Source organism: Eurosta solidaginis, chromosome X (genome assembly GCF_040869045.1).
Source record: "Eurosta solidaginis isolate ZX-2024a chromosome X, ASM4086904v1, whole genome shotgun sequence".
NCBI lineage: Eukaryota > Metazoa > Arthropoda > Insecta > Diptera > Tephritidae > Eurosta > Eurosta solidaginis.
The window spans coordinates 178518113-178543924 of NC_090324.1; the positions used below are offsets into that span (position 1 = coordinate 178518113).

A 25812-nucleotide genomic window follows, 5' to 3' on the forward strand; every position below is an offset into this window, starting at 1 on the left:
GGTTTCAGCAGGTGGCATTGGATACGGACTTATGCGGCTTACCGAACCATCTCAAGAAAACCTTGGCCGCATAAAGGCAACACATCTTATTGATGCAGAACTTAACAAAACTGCAATTTATGCGACATATGCGTGCGGCAGCTAGTGGCGAAACACCACCAATTTATATGCAGAAAGAGAAAAATAAGTTGGTATATTTCTTTCCAAGTGAAATAAATTTCGAGCGTTTACGAGCCTAAATCAAATTTATTAATCATTGTGTGGATTACGAGTAAAATACCAATAAAAATGTCGACGACAGAAACCCAAATAGGTGTTAATACAAACTTGCAAAAGCAAGATCTGAATAACTTGGATATCGAAAATTTGACCCCATTATCGCCAGAGGTCATTTCGCGTCAGGCCACAACCAAAATTGGTACGATTGAACATGTAGCACACGGTAAATCCACGGTTGTGAAAGCTATTTCCGGAGTTCAAACTGTACGCTTTAAAAATGAAGTGGAAAGAAACATCACTATCAAGCTCGGATATGCCAATGCTAAAATTTATAAATGTGAAAATGCGAAATGTCCACGACCGGCTTGTTTCATATCTGATGGCTCCAGCAAAGATGATAGCTTTCCTTGTACACGTCCTTCATGTTCGGGTCGCTTCAAGTTGGTACGTCATATAAACTTCGTAGATTGCCCCGGTCACGACATTCTTATGGCTAAAATGTTGAACGGTGCTGCTGTTATGGATGCTGCACTATTGTTAATTGCTGGTAGCGAATCCTGCCCTCAACCTCAAACTTCTGAGCATTTGGCTGCTATTGAAATAATGAAGCTCAAACAAATCTTAATTTTGCAAAATAAAATTGATTTGGTAAAAGAGAGCCAAGCTAAAGAGCAATACGAAGAAATAACAAAATTTGTGCAGGGCACAGTAGCTGAAGGGGCACCAATTATACCAATTTTCTGCTCAGCTAAAATACAATATCGATGTATTGTGTGAATATATTACAAAAAGGATTCCGGTGCCACAACGTGATTTCAAAGCGCCTCCACGATTAATCGTTATACGTTCATTCGACGTAAACAAGCCCGGATGTGAGGTGAACGATTTAAAAGGTGTCGTAGCTGGTGGTTCCATTTTATGAGGTGTTCTCAAAGTTGGACAAGAAATTGCAGTGCGCCCTGGTGTGGTCACAAAGGATAGTGAAGGCAATATTACTTGTAGACCAGTTTTTTTTTTCGCGTATCGTCTCATTGTATGCTGAGCAAAATGAGTTACAATATGCAGTGCCCGGTGGTTTGATTGGTGTCGGTACGAAAATAGATCCGACATTATGTCGGTCAGCACAGGCAGGTGCTGGGTGCCGTTGGTAATTTGCCTGATATTTACATTGAATTGGAAGTTTCATACTACCTTTTGCGATGATTATTGGGTGCACGAGTTGAAAAATTGCAAAGAAGTGACATCTTATTATAAGCTGACCAGACGTCCTCCTTTTAGGAGAATTGTCCTCCGAAAATGCAGCTTGTCCACCGAAAAATTCTTGCCCACTTTTGTCCTCCTTTTTGACAAAATTGTCTTCCTTTTCCTCCTTTTCTAGTGTGTCAGCTAAATATGTACACTAAATTATTATATGCAAGCTTCGAAGATGCTCACAATACCAATTCGCTTTGAGAAGTTGACTAAAAACTACCGATTTTGTTTGTAATGTGTCCAGGCTATTATACTGAAATACTATGTGTCTAGGCTATTATGCTGAATACTATCTTAACATATGCATATGCCTTGAATCACTATTGCTGTCATTATTTTCGGATTACCTGTTGCTGTCGATATAAAAAGGTAATAAGTTAATTAGTAATAAAGATTAATAATAAATCTAACCTTTTCCCTAGAACCAACATGTCCGCGAAATAAAAGAAAATGTCATTTAACCGAAAATTTAAAGGCAGATCTCGCTTTAATACATTTATGCGAGAAGAAAGACGATTCTTTTGTGAGATGCGACATTTGCTCAGCTGAATTCATCATTGCAGTTGGCGGTAGATCGAGCATAACAAAACATCTTTCAACATATAAAATTGTATCCTATTTTAGTTCGCTATGTGGATTTTGAAAAAGGTATTCAAACAAAAATTTTGTCTGTTGAATCAATACAAGGTGAGACGTCTGAAAGACCAACCACTTACATAATGTGATCGAAACCAATAATTTACAAAGTATTAAATAAAAAAAATAAAAATAAAAAAGTAAAGTAATTGCAATATACGCTGATAACACCAATACCAACTTTGGAGGTGTCTATCGTAATGGTATTAACAATGCCCATAAATAATGTCTTTGTGTAAAAAAACACTCCTTGGAATAGGGTGCAATGCACATATTTTTTCAAATGCTTTGAATAACGCTTCTAGTTTAATGAGCATTGATGTTGAAATCATCATAGTACAAATTTATTTACATTTTGAACGGTTGACGGTTAGGGTCACTTCGTTGAAGGGTTCTTGTGAGGACGCCTCAGTAGAATGCAAAAAGTTGTTAGGTTATTCAAAAACCAGGTGGCTGGCGCTAACCCAAGCAATTGAAAGAGTGCTGAAATTATTTGAACCGTTGAAATCATATTTTCTAAGTTTGGAAAAATGTCCTCTTAATCTAAAAAACTTCTTCTTAAATGAATGTGCTGAAACAATTTTGTTATTTACCCATAGTCAGGCCACCATGTTTCACTCATTAATAAAAAAGATTGAAAGGGAAAACATAACAGCAACTGAAGTAAGTTTTCACTGTAACACTTTGAGAGATCAGCTAAAACGACGATGTGAATGTAATTTTTTGCCATTAATTGTTCAGTCAAATTTAAACAAATTGTCTAGAAACGATTCGGAAATTAAAAAGAAGTTTTACTTGGGTGTAAACAATTTTTATAAAGCCGCTATTGAATATTTAGAAAATTGGACAAAACACGACGATTTTGTTTGAATGGGTTTTGTTAAAAAATGTAATCAAATGGGAGAAATCGCTCTATGTTTACCGGGCAAACGCAAATGTTGAAAGAGTATTTTCAATATCTAATGATATATGGACTAGTGAAAAGTCAAGACTTGATGTGAAGACTTTAGCAGCAATGATAATTGTTAAGTGTAATATTGATTTAGATTGTAAGTCTTTTATAACTTATTAAAAAATAATGATGGTTTATTGAAGAAAATTCATTCAAATGCCAAATTTTTTATTTGTACTAGACAAAAAATATGGAAAAATCTATATTCAGTACCTTGAAATATGTACGTATGTATATCAACATTGACTAACTTAGAATTTTTTAAAATTCGGTTGTCGCTATTTACCTGTTTTTAGTTATATAAACTGTGAATTGTTTTTGTTTTTGTTTAAAACAGTGTTCATTTTCGTATTTCATATGTTTCTAAATAAATAAATGAAAAAATTATTTATGTTTTTTTATGCGGAAAATTTGTCCTCCTTTCTTGCCAAAAATTTTGCTCATCTTAGCAATTTTGACGTTTTTAGTACATTTGTCCTCCTTTTTCTCAAAAAAATTCTGGTAAGCTTATCTTATTAGTAAATATTGGTTCGTTGACAATCCTGGCCGATAAACGTTCGTATTTACCAGGTGGTGCAGAATGGGTTAAAACCACTGAGTCTTTAGTCTTAGTCTTGATCTAATTTACCTATCGTGTATATCTTATTTTAAACTTTACTCTTTACAGACACAAGGGAATGTTGCAAAATGCACTGGAATCTGTTAAAAATGGTTTTAATGTAATGGTCAGCCTTTCTACCATTTCCGCGCGACACCAACAAGCGCAACCTGCAATCAAGGTCACTTCCACCCAGATGGCTCGTTGGCTGATCGTATGCGTGCCGTTCTAAATTCGCCGGCAGTCGATAGTAAATAGTACAATCAGGTGAGTTATATTCGAATAACTTGAAGTATGGGGCAACTGGGTGGGAATTCACTAGCTTTTAACGATGCGGGATTTGAACCAACAATTTTTCGCTTGCAAACCCGATTGTGCTTTTCAATAGGTTTCGACGTCGCTACCATCGTTAAATTTAAAACAGATGGCTTCAAAAATAATGACGTCAACGAACTTCTTTTACATATAACAAGATTGTCTTCACTTCCATTTTAACTCCTCATCGGTAAATTAATAACTCGTATTTCCATACAAATTTTCCTTCCGATAGACGGTAATTCTGCAGAAGTTCTAGTGATGCCGATGCAGTTTGCGGCTTCATCACTAGATGGAAGCACAAGATACACGAGAAACGCCCAAAACCGTTGTAAATCAGAAGGTTGACCAGCAGATTTTAAAAACATAAGGGAGTTCCGAGGACTGGGAGATCTCTAAACATCTTGAATAACGGTTGTGGGTTTTTGTAGATTTGGGCATGTGTAGACATGGTTTGGGCCACCATAGCTTATCATAGATTAAGGAATATCGATAAAGTATCTCTACTGAATACCGAACTCGTTTTAGCTATTGATTCAAAAATATAACGATGTCTAATTTTGTTTAAAAAAAAATGTGAATTCCACTAGTCATTTGCTCGCTTACGAAAAATCAGTTCTATAATAGTGATGATTAGTTGATAATAATAGCAAAGAAAACACAATCTTAAAGATCGTCGTTGCTTTACAATTGTTCGCGGACTTTAGTTCAAGAATAGCACTCGATTATCAATTATTTAAAAAATCAACAATGGAACGTGAGTTTAGTAGTCGCATGGCTTGAGAGCACTTTGTTGTCATACTCCTACACGGGTAATGTATCTCTGTATCAAAAAAAACAATATTAATAACAAAGAGATATATTATAATGAGTGCTCATGGAAAACATGAAATACTATTTATTCACCTTTAAATTTTCTGAAGCATTTTTAAAAACCAGTACTTTCCTATCCTTGGTGGGGTAATTGTATGCTGTGGCAGATATTGGATCAGCGGTAAGGTTCTGTTGGCCTCGTTCGGAGTGAACGAGGGCTGGGTTATACGGGTTGTTGGCCTCATTCGGGGTGAACTAGAGCTGGGTTACGCGGTTTGTTATAACGGGTGGGAGTTACAAGTCTCCCTCACCCTCACTGGAGGTGATTGGTCTGGTGGTTTGTCCCCTTGCCGTATCCAGTTCGACGACTCGAACTCGGTTATCGGGGCCATAGTGGAGGTTGGCTATCCGACCTAGTCTCCATTCGTTGGGGGGGCAGATTATCCTCCTTAATGACGACTAGGTCCCCCTGTTTGAGATTTGATTGTGGATGCTTCCACTTAACGCGCTTCTGCAGTTCAGTGAGATACTCCGTTTTCCACCGTTTGCAGAAGGTTTGATGCAGCGCCTTGAGTTTTTCCCATCGATTGACGAGTGATACGCGATTCTCGCTGACGTCAATCTCGGGTGGCGCTAGTAGATGGCCCCCGACTAGGAAGTGTCCGGGGGTAAGTGGCTCCAGGTTGGACGGGTCATTTGACGATAGGCTTAGGGGTCGGGAGTTGAGACAGGATTCAATCCTACACAGAAGGGTGCTAAACTCCTCTAGAGTAAATTTATAATCCGATGCGATCTTTTTGAAATGAGTTTTGAAACTCTTGACTCCCGCTTCCCACAGCCCGCCATATGAGGAGCAGCTGCTGGTATGAAATGCCATGTCAGGGTTTGGTGGGCGTATTTAGAGAGGGGTTGGTCGCGCGCATCAACGAGGAATGCCTTGAACTCTGCGCGGAGAGCCCTCGACGCACCGACAAAGTTCGTCCCGTTGTCGGAATAAAGGTTTTTCGGGCATCCTCGTCTGGCGACAAACCGGCTAAATGCTGCGAGAAACGCGGCGGTGCTGAGGTCGCGAGTCGCCCCTAACTGGATCGCCTTAGTCTCAAAGCAGACGAATAGGCAGACGTAACCCTTAGACATGGGGCATCCTTGTCCGCTGTAAGACTTGATGTCAAACGGTCCGGCAAAATCCACCCCGGTGTAAATGCCCGAGAAAAGGTAGTACGTTCCGAGGGGAGAATTCCCATGAGTTGCGTCGGGGAACATTTGCGTAATAGCGTACAGGCCTTGCAGTTGTGAGTGATGGATCGGATCATGTTTTTGACCCGAGGTATCCAATACTGCGTGCGTAGGAGCCGCAGCATTAGTTGGTTTCCGCCATGTATAGAAATGGTGTGGACAAACAGGACTAGGAGACGGGTGAGTCGGCAGGCGTAAGGGAGGATTATCGGGTGACGCTCGTCGACGGGAACGTCCCTGGATGCGTTGAGGCGGCCCCCACCCGAAGGACATTATCTTCGTCGATAAAGGGGTCTAGAGAGAAAATCTCGCTTTTGGTCGCGATGGGTTTCCTAGTTCTCAGAGGGCTTATTTCTTCGGCATAGTGGTTGGTTTGGGATATCCTGATGAGGCGGCTAGTAGTAGCCTTGATTTCGTCAGGCGAAATATGGTGCGACTCTGCTTTAATATTCGAGAATCTTATAATGTAGGAGATTACCCGCAACGCTCTTGATAGATCGGAAAACCGATCAAGAATATCCTCGCTATTGTTGATGGTCGTTGCTGCATGCACTTGTACTCGTTTTTTCTTCGATGTCTGTGTGGTACTCCTGTTCGCCTTGAGATGGCCATTTCGCTTTGCCTTCTTGCAGCCAAGAAGGTCCCTGCCACCACAAAGGTGAGCTACAAATGTTGACCAGGAACAAGGGGGTTTTCGAATCCATGCTAGGACGATGGTCGAATCTGTCCATAGGTGAATGTTAAATGTGCCTAAGTTCAGGTTCTCCATCACAGTTTCCAAAGTCTCAGCCAGCAAGACGGCACCGCATAACTCCAATCGTGGTAATGAAATTGTTTTCACTGGTGCCACCCTTCTTTTTGCCATAAGTAGACTAACGCAGATCCTATCGTTGATCTTAGCTCGCACGTAAACCGTAGCCGCGTAGGCCTTTTCGGACGCGTCACAGAAGCCTTGAATTTCTATATCGTTGGTTGGGTTGAAGTGCACCCACCGAGGTATACGAATCTGGTTAATGGCGGGGTACTCCTGCATAAAGGTTTTCCACCGATCTAAAGTCAGTGAGGATACCGGTTCATCCCAATCCGTCCACTCCAGCCAAATGTTCTGCATTAATATCTTGGCTACGATGATAACTGGGGCGAGCCAGCCTAAAGGGTCGAAGAGCTTGGCGATAGCAGATAGGATCGCTCTCTTTGTCAAGATATCCTGGTTTTCGATTGGTTTGGCTGTGAAGTGAAAGTAGTCGGAATGCGCGTTCCAACGGATGCCTAGGCTTTTTACCATGCTCGCGTCCTCGAACTCCAGAAAGTCTTCCGTAAGCCTGTGAGGTTTGGGTATTCCCTGTAGTATCCTACTACAATTAGGGGTCCATTTTCGCAGAGGGAATCCTGCTGACTTTAATGCAGCTGTGATTTCATCGCGAGCAATGATTGCTGCCTCGATGCTATGCCCCCCTGCAAGGACGTCATCGACGTACATACTGTTTCGCAAGATATGCACTGCGATTGGCAGCGATGCTTCGACGTCATCTGCAAGTTGATGTAGGGTTCTGATCGCTAGGTAGGGGACACAGTTGACCCAAAAGGTTACCGTGTTGAGCTCATACACGCTGACAGGGTCCTCTGCTCTGAGGCGAAAAACTATTCGTTGGTATTGAGTTTGATTTTCCTTTACCCAGATTTGCCTGTACATCTTCTCAATGTCGCTGTTAAAAACGTACTTAAAAAATCTCCATCGGAGGAGTAGTATCGTTAAGTCGGCTTGAAGTACTGGGCCTGTGTGTGGAACGTCGTTCAGGCTTGTGCCATTGGATGTCGGGTACGACGCGTTGAATACGACCCTTACTTTAGTTGTTGTGCTTTCTTCTTTGATCACCGCATGATGCGGTAAGAAATAGCAATCAGTTGATTGTGGTGGTACTACGGTGTGCACCTTAGACATGTGCCCTAACGTGACGTATTCTATCAGTACCCTATTGTATTCCGCCTGCAGGGCTGGTGTCTTGGCTAGGCGTGTCTCGTTCCGATAGAACTGAGAGCATACGCCCTTAAGAGATGGGCCCAAACAGAGGGTTTTTGGGAAGCTTTGTTTGAATGGAAGGGCGACGGTATATCTTCCATCTGAATCCCTTTCCGTTATGTTTTTATATAGCGCCTCACAAGAGGCATTATCTTCGGTCAGGGCCTTTTTTGTAGGTACGTTTTCAAGTTCCCAGAAAGCGGCTAGCTGCTTGTCTAGGATAATTTCATTAAAAAAGGATACTCGTGTATTAGTTGGGTGAGGTGCTTCTGCACGACCAGTTAAAATCCAACCGAAGACGGTTTCTTGGGCGAGAAGCGTATTTAGAACGTTCTTCCGTATACCGTTTAGTATTATCTGGGGATAAATGTCGCCTCCAAGTATGAGGTCGACTGGTTCATTAATGAAGAACCTCTTATCCGCCAGAATCAGATCAGGGAACGCTTGCCGAGTCGTTGCGCTCACTTGGCACGTCGGAAGGTCCCCTGTTAATTGAGGCAGGACTAGGACCACTGTATGGATGCTTACTAAGGGATCTGTAAGCGAACCTAAGTTAATCGAACATGATTCCTTTACCTGTGCAGATGGTGTATTATTTATTCCTGACACTTGCACATGCAAACTTTTGGATGGAAGGTTTATTCGCTTTTTTAGTGTTTCTGTTATGAAAGAGCATTCGAACCCAGAGTCTATCAGCGCTCTGGCGGAAAATTTTACTCCGTTGTAGATTATATTCACCCGCGCTGTTCCTAATAACACCCCTTTTGTCGTGTTAGCATGACACGAAGTGACGTTGTTAGCATTATCTTGCCTTTTTTCAGCTTCCAGTCTTGCTCTAGCCTGTTTTGAAGTTGAAGGTGTATTGTCTGTGGCGTTTTGAGTCCACCTTTGAGGAGTTGTCTTTGGTTGTGCTGTCGGAAGATGGAGCAAGGTGTTGTGCCTTGCGTGGCACGTGCTGCAATTGAATTGGCTAGTGCATCGTGTCACGGTGTGTCCACCCGACAGACAATTCAGACAGTAACTATTGCTTTTTACAAACTCGATTTTCCCTGACGTAGACAACCTACGGAATTTTTGGCAATTTCTTAATTTGTGCTCCGTACTGTTGCACATCTTACATGCTGATTTTGGTACGCTGGCTTGGTAAACCCCAAGTTTTGTAGAATTTTCCTTAGAATTCGAATTTTGACTTTTGGGTGCTTTTGTAGTTTTGTTACCCCTAAGATCAGAAACCGCCTCTAATGTCTGGAAGCGATTGGACAGGAATTTGTCCATATCCTCCCATTTCGGGATATCTGTCTTTCGTTCTACGGTCTGTTCCCAAAGAGCCAACGTAGATTCAGGGAGTTTGGTGGAGCATAGGTAGGTTATAATTGCATCCCAATTTGTGATGTCAATATTATGACATTGGAGCGAAGAAATGCAATTGTTGATCTCACGTTGCAATTTTTTAATTGATGTTCCACACTCCTGCTCGACTGTCGTCAGATTAAATAAAAGCTTTAGTTGTGTGTTGACGAGGATACGTTTATTTTCGTACCTGTCGGTTAGATTTTTCCAGGCGATTGCAAAACCCTCGTTTGTTAATGAGCACCTGCCCACTATTTCTTTTGCCTCCCCTTGAGTTTTTTGTTTTAGATAATATAATTTCTCGACATCTTTCAGATCAGTATTGTGGATGTATATCGCCGTGAACATATCTCTAAAGGCTGGCCAGGAAAGGTAGTCGCCTTTAAATACATCGGTGTCACAAGGCGGCAGCCGCATTTTATGTCCACGGCGCGAAGAGTCTTCATCCTTTGCTTCATCTTTTGCCGGCTTTGGGGTGATAGCTTCGGCTTCAGCCGCCACAGCAGACATACATTGCAGGTAGCATGCGAAGCAACTTTTATTCTTCTTTCTTAGTGAGCTGAGCTCGTCTTTGGACAGCTCAGGTTTGCTGAGAAGACTTTCATATGTGGACTTGGTCTTCTTCCATAGTGCCCCTAGCTCCTCTTGCAGTAGTGCAAGGGTGTGCTTGTTCCGGGACTCGGCCGGGGCGGAGTTGAACTCTTGTTCAAACTCGACTATGGAATCAGCCAATCTCATATAAGTCTCCATTGATTTTATTAATTTGAATATCTTGTTTCTTTAAAGGGTTCGAGATTGGAGGCAAAAACTTAGTGGCGTTGGTGCGTATTCAACCGCAGCAAAAATTATAAGTGTGTTTTATTTTTTGAACGTAGCCCAGATATCAATCCTGCTGTGATTGTGCTGTATAAGTAAAATCCTTAAAAACACACGGATTGAAATTCTGGTCTGATTGAATGTGTTAACACAGATAGCAATCTTATGTGAATTTAGTGATAAGCAAAAATTTAAATCAGATGTAAATCTTGACGTGAATGAATGTGTGGCCAATGATATGAACCACTTATAGAGATCCTCACGAGGATTATGTAAGCCACAGATAGAAATCCTGACGAGGATTTAATGTGTATTGTGTGATATGGAAATAAACACAGATAGAAATCCTGACGAGGATTTAGTGTGTATAAAGTGGTATAAAATACAGGTTGAAATCCTGAGAGGATTTATTATGTATGTAGTGATATGCAGCACAGATAGAAATCCTGAAAGGTTCTAGTGTGTACAAAGTGACATTAAACACGGATAGAAGTCCTGAAAGGATTTAATGTGTCTACAGTGATGTGCAATGCAGAGAAGAGAATCGTCTGCAAATATTTAATGTGTCTTAACAGGTGAGTTGGACACAGATAGAAACATTTTTTTCAAAAACTTTGGCGTGTTTAAAAAAAAACTAAAAACGCAGATGGTAATCCCAATGTGGATATAGTGTGTAAAATTTGCACCACAGATAGAAATCCCAACGAGGATTTAATGTGTATACAAAAAGTGTGATGTGAACGTTGATGAGTATTCCCGAGTAGCCAACCAGGGTATCTTTCCCAATATAAATAAGAAAATAAATTTGTTTATCCAACTTAATGTGGAAAATTACACTTTTAATTATTTATTATAAAAAACGCTGAAAAAAATACAGCTATATAATATAAAGCGATCAGTATAAATTGTGTTTGTGACCAATTGTGATGAGCCACTAGCCACCCAACGCAGTGCTAATTTTTCAGCTTCTTGGTATTATTTCAGCTCGTAAATTGATTAATAAAGCGAATTCTGTGATAGACAAGCTAAGGCTATCAACCAGGTGAAATTATGGTTCCTGACTAGGAAGTTTGTCAATGTATGTGACGATGAGGGGGCACAACACAGTGCAGTGATGAGTGTGAAAAAAAAAACTAAAAAAAAATTCATTGACTGTCTGCCTTGAGCGGTGTCGAGTAACCCTTACCACTGGTGGGGGGAATTACCCGATCGTCAAAAGGCGATTGGTGTGTTTATAACCACGAAATCTAACAATTTCACTTGCTTTGCCTTTTTTGTCTATCACGGAATGCACCTTCCGTACGTAAAATCACAAAAATCGAAAAAAAAGTTTGTGCAACCAAGCAAAACCACGTACCTTAAGTTCTTTAAGTGAGTCGCTGATCGGCGCTGTGTGATGTGATGATTTGTCTGATGGGATGTTGTACGTGAACTTGAGTGTACTGCGATGTTGAAAATGTATGATATGCTGTTGACTGTAATGGACAGTATGATGTTGTTATGTTGATAGACTATATGTGATGTTATGATCTGTGATGTTTAATGGATTGTATGTGATGCTGCTGAGTGGGCTGTTTGATGTTGTGATGTCGCTGTATGCTACTGTATGACTGTAAGATGTGATGCTATATTGTGATGATTTAATGGACTGTATGTGTGTGTGAATGTTTTGTGAGATGACGAGTTGGTATTTGTATTAGTTTGTTTTCTCGGTGGTTTTCGATGATTTTAATATTGTAATAACCTCCTTCAAACTTTTATGATTTCTCCAAAATGCGAATATTTCCAATAAGATTTTTTTAAAAAAGGTGCTGTTTTTGCTTCTCTCGGCACGTAAGGACCAATGGTTTTGCGGGGCAGTGTAGACCCAGGAAGTCGGGCGGGTGCGTCGCAAATAAAAGAAAAGAAAAGACCGAGTTAGTATCACACAATAACAATTTTTATTCACTATATTAAAGAGAACACTATTTGCTTTGTTTGTTGCAAGGGTTTTAATAAATTCAAATTAATTCAAATCCAAAGGGCATGTGCACATTTAAATTTAGGCACGTGCTTAATTGGAAATCTAGATTCAATAACAATCGAAAATATTAAATTGTAAAAATATATAATCCCACAAAGCAGAGAATTAATTGCAGCACACTTTACTATGCACTTGGCAAATTCACATGTAGGAAAATTAGTAATTTCAAATATTAATTATAATGAGAATCGCAACTTAGGAAAAATGAAAAATGTGGAACAACAACAACAACCGCGAACAAGTCCTCGGCACCTGCCGATAGCTAACTTTCGTTGAGTTTTTCCCCTTCAAAGTCAGCTCTCGGCTGGTGTTAGCCGTTACCGGTATTAATAATAAAATAACCAATGTGCGTGCTAGGGTGGTCCGAAATATTTAGGCTGGTGGCCTAAACACCTACTCCAAATACACACTTCGAAAATACCCTCTAGTGTACTTCTAATAAACTTTCTATCGCATACATAAGCGAACATCACCTCTGGCGTCGCAAATCAAAGGGTCTCCAACTAGTTTTTGTGTTTTAAGCAAAAACCCTCAGCATCATAATGACAGACGACAAAACAGGGAAACTGTCTCTACCCAAAGGGAACAAGACTCGGAGCATGTCCCAGACAGAAGAAGAAGAATTCTTGAGGAAGTCCCTATTCGAAATAGGAAAACTCGACAGGATATGCGACAAATGATGGAATATCTCTGAGGCAGATCTCACCAAACCCGGTTTGCTCACATATATGTAGGAACTCAACAGACTCGTAATCGCTGTAGAACGGTCATACGAAGCAGCACATATGAACGTCACAGATGCCAGCGCCCTGTCAACACTGGACGAAAATTATGACAAGGTGATGGAGACCACACTGAACACAAGGACCAGGATGAACGAGCTGCTCGCGTAACTGGAGCCGAACCCCATCAGCCAAGGAATACCCATGGTGCCACTGATAATGCACAGGTCTGAACCCTATCTCAAAGTCCCTGCATGGGATACTGAAATGTTCCACGGGGGCTACGAAACATGGCCGCCATTTAGGGACATGTTTACAGCGGTTTACATAAACCACCCCAAATTATCCCCTGCACAAAAACTTTACCACTTGAGCCAAAAAACTCGCGGCCCTAATAATCTAAAAATATCCCCCCAAAGATCAAAATTTCGAGCTAGCCTTGGGGCACCCAAGTCCAGATACGATAATCGTAGAATTCTCGTAGACAGTTAATTAAAGACTCTATTTAATATGCAGCCCGTCTTTAATGAAAATGGTGAAAGGATCCAAGAAATCCAAACCACGATAAATAACTGCATCTCGACCCTAAATTTACACAACGTCCCCACCAACAACTGGGATCCCATCCTTATATATTTATGCGCCTCTAAGCTACCCAATGAAACTCTCGCCTTATGGGAACAGTCACTTGAGTCTAGGAAGGAATTACCCCCCTTGTCTGAAATGGACAAGTTCCTAACGACCCGCTATGAAGTAGTTGAACGGCTCGGTATGTATCGGCCCAGCAAAACTTGCCACCCAAATGCAAACTTCACCAACCGAGCTTCAACACCCCAAAACCAGTCGAGTAACATCAAAAATAAGTCTCACTCATATCATTGCAAATCGATTCAACAGGCATCCTGTAAATTGTGCAATTGGAATCATTATATGTTGAACTGCATACAATTCAAACAACTTAGTGTCGCAGAGCGAAACAATTTTGTTAAACAAAATCATTATTCCAAAAACTGCTTAGCATTTTCTCATCTGGAGTCCGAGTGCAAGAGCAACTTCAAATGTGTATATTGCCAAAAGAGACACCACTCTCTCCTCCACTATCAGACCACTCCATCGGTCAACTCCAATAATCATCGTCCCTCGTCACGTAATAACCAGACAAGGGTTAAACATCAACGAGGCCTCCTCTATCTCTGCACAAGCCGCGAAGCTCCAAAATAAGGCAGCACAAAATCAAGCAACCTCACCCGCTCAAAATGAGAATAATGTCCACTATCACTTCGCTAGCAGCAAGGTAAAAACCTTACTGCCAACAGCGATGGTTCCCATTCTCCACCGAGGAGAAATATTAAAACTCCACGCACTAATAAACCAAGGGTTGGAAAAAACTTTCGCGTCCTCGCGTATACAAAAGCTACTTGGTCTACCCACACAAAAAAACAGTTAACAATTATCACGGATGGGCGGATGCGTAGTCAGGATTCAAATAAGACTTGTCTGATGACTTTTTGCTCAGACGACTTAGCAACTCAAATCCCAACTCATGCGATAATCCTACAGCAACTAAATCACTTCTTGCCATTATTCAAAGCCAAAAACATGGACTTCCAGAAGTTCTCTTCACTGTCTCTGGCAGACCCCTATTGCTTCTCCCCAGCAAGAATTAACATGGTGCTTGGTAGTGATGTAATCCCTCAAATTCTGGTAAACGGCCTGGAAACTAACGTGGCAGGAACTCTTATCGCACAACAAACAATATTTGGATGGATACTAAGTGGTCCGGTTAACGAACAAATTTCGGCATTTTCCACCCACGTAATTGATAATCCAGTTAATTCTCTAAATGAACTGCTCAAAAGATTCTAGGAACAAGAAGAGTTTCCAACTTCCTCATCCATAACAGACGATGATATATTTTAAGAGGAGCTGTACAAAAAAACCACCGTTCGGAAAGGAGATGGTAGATACATGGTCAAACTCCCCTTCAGGCAAGGTTTTCCCGAAACTATAGCTCTCGGCCACTCTCGACCCGCAGCCCAGCAGCAATATATCAGGGTAGAAAGAACCCTAGAGAAAAAACAGAGTTAAGAGAAAAGTACTCTGAAGTATTAGAAGAATACTTAACTCTGGACCACATGAAGCCAACTTCACCTAGCGAAGTTATTAACAAAGGCCAATACTTCTCCTTTTATTTGCCTCACCACGCGGTTATAAAACCCGATAGTAAAACCACAAAGATACGAGATGCCTCCAAACCAACTCACTCCGGAAACTAATTGAATGACATATTACACACCGGCCCCACACTTCAAAATGACTTAATGCTGATATTCCTACAGTGGCGCCTCTATAAATTTGTTTTAAGCGGTGACATAGAAAAAATTTACCGCCAAATTATCGTCTACCCAGAAGATCAAGATTATCAACGAATCCTCTTTCGTAGGTCTTCTAACTCCAAGCCTGAAGATTTCAAGTTAAAAACAGTCACCTTTGGTGTCGATTGCTCACCCTACCTCGCGATTAGAACCCTACGCCAATTAGCCGAAGACGCCAAAGAAGAATACCCGCTCACCAACAGTGTACTTCTGAATGAAACATTTGTAGATGACATCCTCACCGGCGGATATGAAATACAGTCCACACTCGAGTCCATGACCCAAGTCATCGAAGCGCTCAAATCGGGAGGTTTCCCTTTCAGAAAATTAACGGAAGGCATATCCCACTCAGATCTCTTGGACAAAGATTTCCTCAAATTCCAGGACTCCAGCTCCACCAAAACGCTTGGAATAAGATGGAATGCCCTTACATATTCCTTCAACTACTCCTGCGACCCCAGTCCGTCGAATAATTTGCGAACAAAAAGGCAGATTCTGTCAGCGGTAGCGAAACTTTTCGACCCGGCAGGATGGCTATCGCCAATTATGATCACGGCTAAAATCCTACTGCAGCAACTATGGATGGAGGAAACTGACTGGGGTGAGGAAGTCAAAGACGGCGTCCTTCAAAAATGGACGGCTTTTCACGAAAGTCTCACAGCAATATGCGACATAAGGATTCCCCGTTGGGTTCAACTCTCCCCCGATATATCCGCTCAATTACACGGTTTCTCAGACACCTCTGAAAAAGCCTTCTGCGTCTGTGTATACATAAGAACACAGCAATCTCCAAACGTGTACGCGAAGAAAATAAAGTCGCTCCCTTACAAACGGTCAGTCTCCCTCGACTGGAACTTTTCGGAGCAGTTCTTCTCTCTAAATTAATAAAACAAGTTCGACTTCAGTTAAACTACCACCTCACGAAATAACAATATGGACGGATTCTTCAATAGAGCTAGCATGGCTCAAAAAGCCTAAACCGAACTTATGGTCCGAATGCTACAACAAGAATACTACATCCCTAAATTAAAGCTCAAAATAAAATCCTGTATTTCTAATTGCAAATCATTTACGGTGTACAAGCAAGAGACGAATTCGCAAATAATGGCTGCTCTACCAGCGGAAAGGACAACATATACCTTACCCTTTCACACAAGAGTGGTCGATTTTGCCGGCACGTTTGTCGTCAAAACATCGCCACTCCGTCTAGCCTCCCACACAAAGGCTTACGTCTGTGTGTTTGTCTGATTCTCTACCAAGGCTGTTCACCTAGAAGCCTGTTCAGACCTAACAACGGAAGCATTTAGAGCCGCTTTTTCTCGCTTCGCCGGTCTCGTTCGAAGAGTTCTCGACACTTCTAGTTCGAATTGAAGTAGTCCTCAATTCCAGATCGCTTTCTCCAATGACCGAAGACCTCCAGGATTTACTCGTTTTATACCCAGGTCACTTTTTGCGAGGAGCCCCCTGATGACTCTCCTATAACCCAATCCCGACAATCTTAGTCTCCTTCACCGATGGCAAAAACTGAAAGTTCTCCACCATCAATTCAGCAACCGCTGGAAGAACGAGTATCTTCAACAACTTCATAAACGACATAAACGGAAAACACCTCAGACGAACCTGAAAGATGGCGACCTAGTCGTTGTTAAAGATGATCTGTTGCCACCCAACGAGTGGCGCCTCGGACGCATTTCAAAACTGCATGCAGGTCCGATGGAAATGTTCGCGTCCTCGACATTCCTACTCAAAATGGAGTAATAACGCGGAGTATCACCAAAATCTGTTTATCGCCCCCCTCCTAATTATCTTGCCTTTTTCTTCCCAGCCAGAATCATCTTATTCTCAGTTCAACCTCAATTTACCCTAATGCTGAGTTTTTTTCTCTTTCTTCTTCTAACGTTTTTCTCCACAGATCTCATCACGGAATTGGGAAAATGCCGCTTATGTTGCCGCCAGCACGCTTTATGCCAATGCCACGCATTTTTAATAATGACTCCTGCATAGCGATATGAGTCCGCACGCGCCCATCGCTACTGCGTCAACTGCTTGGTCACGTCACATACCACCAGCAAGTGCAATTCCGCTGGCAGCTGCCGCCACTGCGGCCGAGCTTATCATACTTTATTGCACCGTCCGTCCGTTCCAACATAAACACGCAACCGACATTCGACACCTCCTCTACCCGCGCGTCGTAGGCGCGGGGAACCACGAACAGCGCGACACCGTATATTGAACGTCCAGCCGCGCGTGTGCAGAGCCTTAGTGGTAGTGACCGTAACATAAAGAAGCTGGTTCATCAAGCAAAGGTTACTTTACAGAAACTTCAAAAGCTTCTAAATTTGTCGACTCCGCAGGCCGGCCGCCATGTTGAAGACATGGATGGAAATTTTATCCAATTTTATTAAGTTACCTGTTAAATACTTACCTTTTAATTTGCATTGCTGAATTTATACTCAAATTGGAATTTTATACTTACCTTTTTACATACCTACATTGGTACCTACATATATACTTCTCTTTAAATTAAATACTTACCAAAAATTATACTTACCATACTCACCCTAAAGTCCTAATGTAAAACTCTTAAGAAGTGATTGGAAAACTACCGCTTCTGTTCTATTTACTTATGTACTTTTGTATATGTATATTTGTATGCTCACTGCACAGCGTAGCGAGCGGTGATCAACGGCCGCGCAATCAGTTATCGTTGAGCGCGCGCATGTAAATGTCATAATTCTAATCCTTTCTAAAATTATAATTTGTAAAACAAAAAGTGAAGCAAGTAAAAATATCGAGCAACTAAATTATACTTATTTTATAACTTAAAGTTGGAAAATAAATATAACCTTGAATTAAATTAAAAAGGTGCAAGAGTCGGTTAATTAAAAGCAGAAAAGAGGCAAGTAGTGAGCCCATATGCCATCAAGTAAAACTTAAACAAAGGTGCAAAGACCATCTCGCTAATCTACACTCAGATCTTTTAGCGACATGAGCCACTTAAGACTGGCGTGATCTGTCGCCACTGTGAACGGCATCAGCTCAATATATGGGCGAAACTTTTGCACCGCCATCACAGCCGCGATGCAATCCTTCTCGGTAGTGCTATATTTGCTTTGACAATCGTTTACTAAAAAATAAATAAATAAATGTAAGGCGCGATAACCTCCGAAGAGATCTAAGGCCGAGCTTCTCTTCCAATTTGCGTCGTGCTCTTCTTGATTTTTCCCTACAAATTGGCCGGACGGGACCTACATGTTTTATGCCGACTCCGAACGGCATCTGCAAGGCAGATGAGTTTTCACTGAGAGCTTTTCATGGCAGAAATACAATCGGAGCGCTTGCCAGACACTGCCGAGGGGCGACCCCGCTTAGAAAAATTGTCTTCTAATTGAAAAATCTTATTTCTAAAATTTTGATGTTGTTTTGCCCGGGAGTTGAACCCAGGGCATACGGTGTGATAGGCGGAGCACGCTACCATCACACCACGGTGGCCGCCGTCGTTTACTATCTGAGAGAAATAAGCAATAGAGTTTTCGGATTCAACGTGATTTTTTGAAATAACACCGCTCCTATGCCATAATCAGAGGCATCACATTGAACCCAAAAACATTTAGTTAAATCCGGGTGTCTTAGGACAGGCGCACAGGTAAGCGTCCTTTTCAATTTATAGAACGCCTCGACTGCTTGAGGTGTCATTTCGAATTTGTTTGTTTTCTTAAGGGCATCGGTCAACGGGGCCGCTATCCCAGCAAAATCCTTAATGAACCGTCTGTATCAACCGGCTGTTCCTAGGAAGCTCCGAACTTGCTTCACGGTTTTCGGTACCGGGAGGTTCACGATTGCTCTTGCCTTGTCGGGATCGGTCTTTAACATGCCCCCGCCTACGAAAAACGCAGATGGTAATCCCAATGTGGATATAGTGTGTAAAATTTGCACCACAGATAGAAATCCCAACGAGGATTTAATGTGTATACAAAAAGTGTGATGTGAACGTTGATGAGTATTCCCTAGTAGCCAACCAGGGTATATTTCCCAATATAAATAAGAAAATAAATTTGTTTATCCAATGATGTATATTGGAACGATTTTCCGTCATCCCTTGTCAAATTTGGTTTTGAGAAAAACCGGTTTCGGCGTTGTGCAATCATCAGTGTCGATTTTCGTTCTGATCTGTTGTTGTCATTTGTCCTGTATTTATAGTTCGTAGGTATATGAGCAGGTATTGTCAAATTGATGCTTGTGTATATTTAGTTATGTGTATGTGCTGTGTGTTCGTTCAGATGAATACCAAAAACAAATCAAAGTTGCTATAAAAAATGCAACAAATATAGTAGATTCTAACATGGCACATACATTGGTCCAAATGAACCCATCGGCTCCTCCACTGGTTGCGCTACCAAAAATCCACAAGCCGGACACGCCAATGAGGCCCATCATTAATTTCAAATCGGCACCATGTTACAAACTGTCCAAATATTTAAAAACGATATTGATAGATACTCTGGAGCTAAGGAACGAATATGCTATAGCTAACACAACAGAACTAATAGAGAGACTCGAGACCGTAGAGCTAACAAGAAACAGCAAATTGGTATCTTTTGACATAAAAGATTTATACCCATCTATACCACTATCGGAGACTTTGGATATAGTTAGCTCAACAATAGTTCAGAACACAAAAAACAAAGTGAAAAGTATGCAAATCACAAATACGCTAAGAACCACTTTACGTCAAAACTATTTTAAATTTAACAATAAAATATATAGACAAACAAACGGTCCTGGAATGGGAAGCCCCACGTCAGCAATTCTTATGGAAGTGTTCATGCAAAATCTGGAAGAAAAGTACATACAGGAGCTGAAGTCCAAATTAGGCGTGTCATTTTATGCTAGATACGTGGATGACATAATATGCGTTTTAACTACTAATAACGAAGAGCCCGTACTGGAGTACCTCAACAAACAGCACGGCAATATAAAATTTACAATGGAAACCGAAAAAGACGGAGAAATCAACTATCTAGACCTCACGATAAATATTGATAAAGAAGCCAAAAGATTTAACTATGACATATATAGAAAGTCAATGCAAACAACGGATATAAAAAAGCACTAGTAGATAAGCTCAGAAGGACAAATGGAGAACCAAAAAGAAATAATGAAAAGGAAAATAATAGCTGGACGACTATGACATATACTGGAAAAGTAACATATAAATTGGCAAACTTCTTTAAAAAATACAACATTAACACAGCATTCAAAACATCGAACAATCTAGGGCGAAAACTAAGAACTAACATTAATTCAGAGGATCCGTTTAGCAGCCACGGCGTATACAAGCTTACCTGCGGATGCCAGCATGGTTACATAGGACAAACAGGACGGCAAATAAGAATGAGGTTCAGAGATCATATTAGAGATTACAACAAAAAAATACGGAATCCAAACATTATACCCGAGTCTAACTTCGCGAATCACATGGTCGAGAATGAATGTTCCCCAGCAAACATCAATAAAACAGTTAGGGTTCTTCACATACAAGAAAAGGGCCGACGTCTCAACGTACTCGAAAACATGGAAATCTACAAACAGAAAACATTCGACGGTAGAATAATAAACGAACAGACAAACACAATTTCTGACACAATATTCGAGCCTTTAAAACTTGTTTACAGGAAACGACTTAATAACACAGGTACAACAGACAAACACACAACAACAAATAAACACAAAACAATTAACACACCAAAACAAAAAACCGACAAAGAAGGTCAAACGACTAAAATCACAGATTTCTACCTACCCCAGTCAGCCACACAAATCGATTAGTAAACCACCCTCGGTTCTGAACGAACACACAGCACATACACATAACTAAATATACACAAGCATCAATTTGACAATACCTGCTCATATACCTACGAACTATAAATACAGGACAAATGACAACAACAGATCAGAACGAAAATCGACACTGATGATGGCAAAACACCGAAACCAGTTTGTCTCAAAACCAAATTTGACAAGGGATGACGGAAAATCGTTCCAATATACATCATTTATCCACCCTGTCGGAAAATCAACCAAACAAGATAAGTCAGTTATTGCTTGTCAGGCTTTTAACTTGAACGCGAACGGACTACTAACAATTTACAAGCAACGCCTACTGAAAATATATAAAGCAAAGGCGAGCATTTGGTTCAACAAACAATGCCTGGAATTGGATGTTACTCCGAAATTCGCAAAAATAACAATAAAGGCAAATACCAAATCTAGCAGGAAGACAGTTAGAAAAGCGGAAAAGGATTTTTTAAAATATGAGTTGGAAAGCTTATACTCGAAGAAGGATGAGATAAATGCCGAGTTATTATCTATCCATTTAAGATTGGCAGAACAACTACCTACGACTGCATTAATGGAATGTTTCGACCGCATTAAGACAGAGGTCGATCAGGAACTACAACAAAAATACAGGTCGCTGAACCGAAAATTGGACAAGCTGGCAGGACGACGAGAGGGTAACCAAAACCAAAACACTCACCAGTTTCATGACAAGTTCGTTAACCTCACAACAGTGGCCATTACCAAGGAAGAGGCACAACTTCTCGAAAAGGGCCTGAAGCACAATATCATGGACCAGAATACAGTAAGAAAAACGGAGCCAGCGATTGTAGATGCGGAGATCGCAATATTATTGATACCACAGGAAGAACAGGAGCACGCAAGACACATGTGCAGGGAAATCATAAAAAAGGAGGTGAAAGCACAAGAAGGACAAAAACCGAATACAGGGGAGAAAACAATAAAGAATCTACGGCATAAACTAAGGAAAAACAATATTGTCACAACGAAAGCGGACAAAGGAAACACCACTGTGCTAATCGAAAAAGAGCAATATATATCCAAAACCGAGGATCTCATAGAGGAAATGAAATGTCGTAGAATGAGAGAGGATCCCACAGATGAATACCAAAAACAAATCAAAGTTGCTATAAAAAATGCAACAAATATAGTAGATTCTAACATGGCACATAGATTGGTCCAAATGAACCCCTCGGCTCCTCCACTGGTTGCGCTACCAAAAATCCACAAGCCGGACACGCCAATGAGGCCCATCATTAATTTCAAATCGGCACCATGTTACAAACTGTCCAAATATTTAAAAACGATATTGATAGATACTCTGGAGCTAAGGAACGAATATGCTATAGCTAACACAACAGAACTAATAGAGAGACTCGAGACCGTAGAGCTAACAAGAAACAGCAAATTGTTATCTTTTGACATAAAAGATTTATACCCATCTATACCACTATCGGAGACTTTGGACATAGTTAGCTCAACAATAGTTCATAACACAAAAAACAAAGTGAAAAGTATGCAAATCACAAATACGCTAAGAACCACTTTACGTCAAAACTATTTTAAATTTAACAATAAAATATATAGACAAACAAACGGTCTTGGAATGGGAAGCCCCACGTCAGCAATTCTTATGGAAGTGTTCATGCAAAATCTGGAAGAAAAGTACATACAGGAGCTGAAGTCCAAATTAGGCGTGTCATTTTATGCTAGATACGTGGATGACATAATATGCGTTTTAACTACTAATAACAAAGAGCTCGTACTGGAGTACCTCAACAAACAGCACGGCAATATAAAATTTACAATGGAAACCGAAAAAGACGGAGAAATCAACTATCTAGACCTCACGATAAATATTGATAAAGAAGCCAAAAGATTTAACTATGACATATATAGAAAGTCAACGGCCACCGACACAATAATACACAATACCTCAAATCACCCTCAACATCATAAAAATGCAGCATTAAGGCACTTGGTACATAGACTTGAAAGAACACCTCTTACACAAGAGGCATATAAGAAAGAACTTGAGGTCATATATAATATCGCTGCAAACAACGGATATAAAAAAGCACTAGTAGATAAGCTCAGAAGGACAAATGGAGAACCAAAAAGAAATAATGAAAAGGAAAATAATAGCTGGACGACTATGACATATACTGGAAAAGCAACATATAAATTGGCAAACTTCTTTAAAAAATACAACATTAACACAGCATTCAAAACATCGAACAATCTAGGGCGAAAACTAAGAACTAACATTAATTCAGAGGATCCGTTTAGCAGCCACGGCGTATACAAGCTTACCTGCGGATGCCAGCATGGTTACATAGGACAAACAGGACGGCAAATAAGAATGAGGTTCAGAGAACATATTAGAGATTACAACAAAAAAATACGGAATCCAAACATTATACCCGAGTCTAACTTCGCGAATCACATGGTCGAGAATGAATGTTCCCCAGCAAACATCAATAAAACAGTTAGGGTTCTTCACATACAAGAAAAGGGCCGACGTCTCAACGTACTCGAAAACATGGAAATCTACAAACAGAAAACATTCGACGGTAGAATAATAAACGAACAGATAAACACAATTTCTGACACAATATTCGAGCCTTTAAAACTTGTTTACAGGAAACGGCTTAATAACACAGGTACAACAGACAAACACACAACAACAAATAAACACAAAACAATTAACACACCAAAACAAAAAACCGACAAAGAAGGTCAAACGACTAAAATCACAGATTTCTACCTACCCCAGTCAGCCACACAAATCGATTAGTAAACCACCCTCGGTTCTGAACGAACACACAGCACATACACATAACTAAATATACACAAGCATCAATTTGACAATACCTGCTCATATACCTACGAACTATAAATACAGGACAAATGACAACAACAGATCAGAACGAAAATGGACACTGATGATGGCACAACGCCGAAACCGGTTTGTCTCAAAACCAAATTTGACAAGGGATGACGGAAAATCGTTCCAATATACATCATTTATCCACCCTGTCGGAAAATCAACCAAACAAGATAAGTTGTTTATCCAACTTAATGTGGAAAATTACACTTTTAATTATTTATTATAAAAAACGCTGAAAAAAAATACAGCTATATAATATAAAGCGATCAGTATAAATTGTGTTTGTGACCAATTGTGATGAGCCACTAGCCACCCAACGCAGTGCTAATTTTTCGGCTTCTTGGTATTATTTCAGCTCGTAAACTGATTAATAAAGCGAATTCTGTGATATACAAGCTAAGGCTATCAACCAGGTGAAATTATAGTTCCTGACTAGGAAGTTTGTCAATGTATGTGACGATGAGGGGGTACAACACAGTGCAGTGATGAGTGTGAAAAAAAACTAAAAAAAAATTCACTGACTGTCTGCCTTGAGTGGTGTCGAGTAACCCTTACCACTGGTGGGGGGAATTACCCGACCGTCAAAAGGCGATTGGTGTGTTTATAACCACGAAATCTAACAATTTCACTTGCTTTGCCTTTTTTGTCTATCACGGAATGCACCTTCCGTACGTAAAATCACGAAAATCGAAAAAAAAAGTTTGTGCAACCAAGCAAAACCACGTACCTTAAGTTCTTTAAGTGAGTCGCTGATCGGCGCTGTGTGATGTGATGATTTGTCTGATGGGATGTTGTGCGTGAACTTGAGTGTACTGCGATGTTGAAAATGTATGATATGCTGTTGACTGTAATGGACAGTATGATGTTGTTATGTTGATAGACTGTGTGTGATGTTATGATCTGTGATGATTAATGGATTGTATGTGATGCTGCTGAGTGGGCTGTTTGATGTTGTGATGTCGCTGTATGCTACTGTATGACTGTAAGATGTGATGCTATATTGTGATGATTTAATGGACTGTATGTGTGTGTGAATGTTTTGTGAGATGACGAGTTGGCATTTGTATTAGTTTGTTTTCTCGGTGGTTTTCGATGATTTTAATATTGTAATAACCTCCTTCAAACTTTTATGATTTCTCCCAAATGCGAATATTTCCAATAAGAATTTTTTAAAAAAGGTGCTGTTTTTGCTTCTCTCGGCACGTAAGGACCAATGGTTTTGCGGGGCAGTGTAGACCCAGTAAGTCGGGCGGGTGCGTCGCAAATAAAAGAAAAGAAAAGACCGAGTTTACTATCTGAGAGAAATAAGCAATAGAGTTTTCGGATTCAACGTGATTTTTTGAAATAACACCGCTCCTATGCCATAATCAGAGGCATCACATTGAACCCAAAAACATTTAGTTAAATCCGGGTGTCTTAGGACAGGCGCACAGGTAAGCGTCCTTTTCAATTTATAGAACGCCTCGACTGCTTGAGGTGTCATTTCGAATTTGTTTGTTTTCTTAAGGGCATCGGTCAACGGGGCCGCTATCCCAGCAAAATCCTTAATGAACCGTCTGTATCAACCGGCTGTTCCTAGGAAGCTCCGAACTTGCTTCACGGTTTTCGGTACCGGGAGGTTCACGATTGCTCTTGCCTTGTCGGGATCGGTCTTTAACATGCCCCCGCCTACGAAAAACGCAGATGGTAATCCCAATGTGGATATAGTGTGTAAAATTTGCACCACAGATAGAA

The 25812-nt window shown here is 40.7% G+C and overlaps 1 pseudogene; it reads left to right on the forward strand.

Annotated features, from left to right (window-relative positions):
* Positions 1–264: 264 nt before the first annotated feature.
* LOC137235283 (eukaryotic translation initiation factor 2 subunit 3-like) lies at positions 265–1473 on the forward strand (annotated as a pseudogene).
* Positions 1474–25812: the final 24339 nt, after the last annotated feature.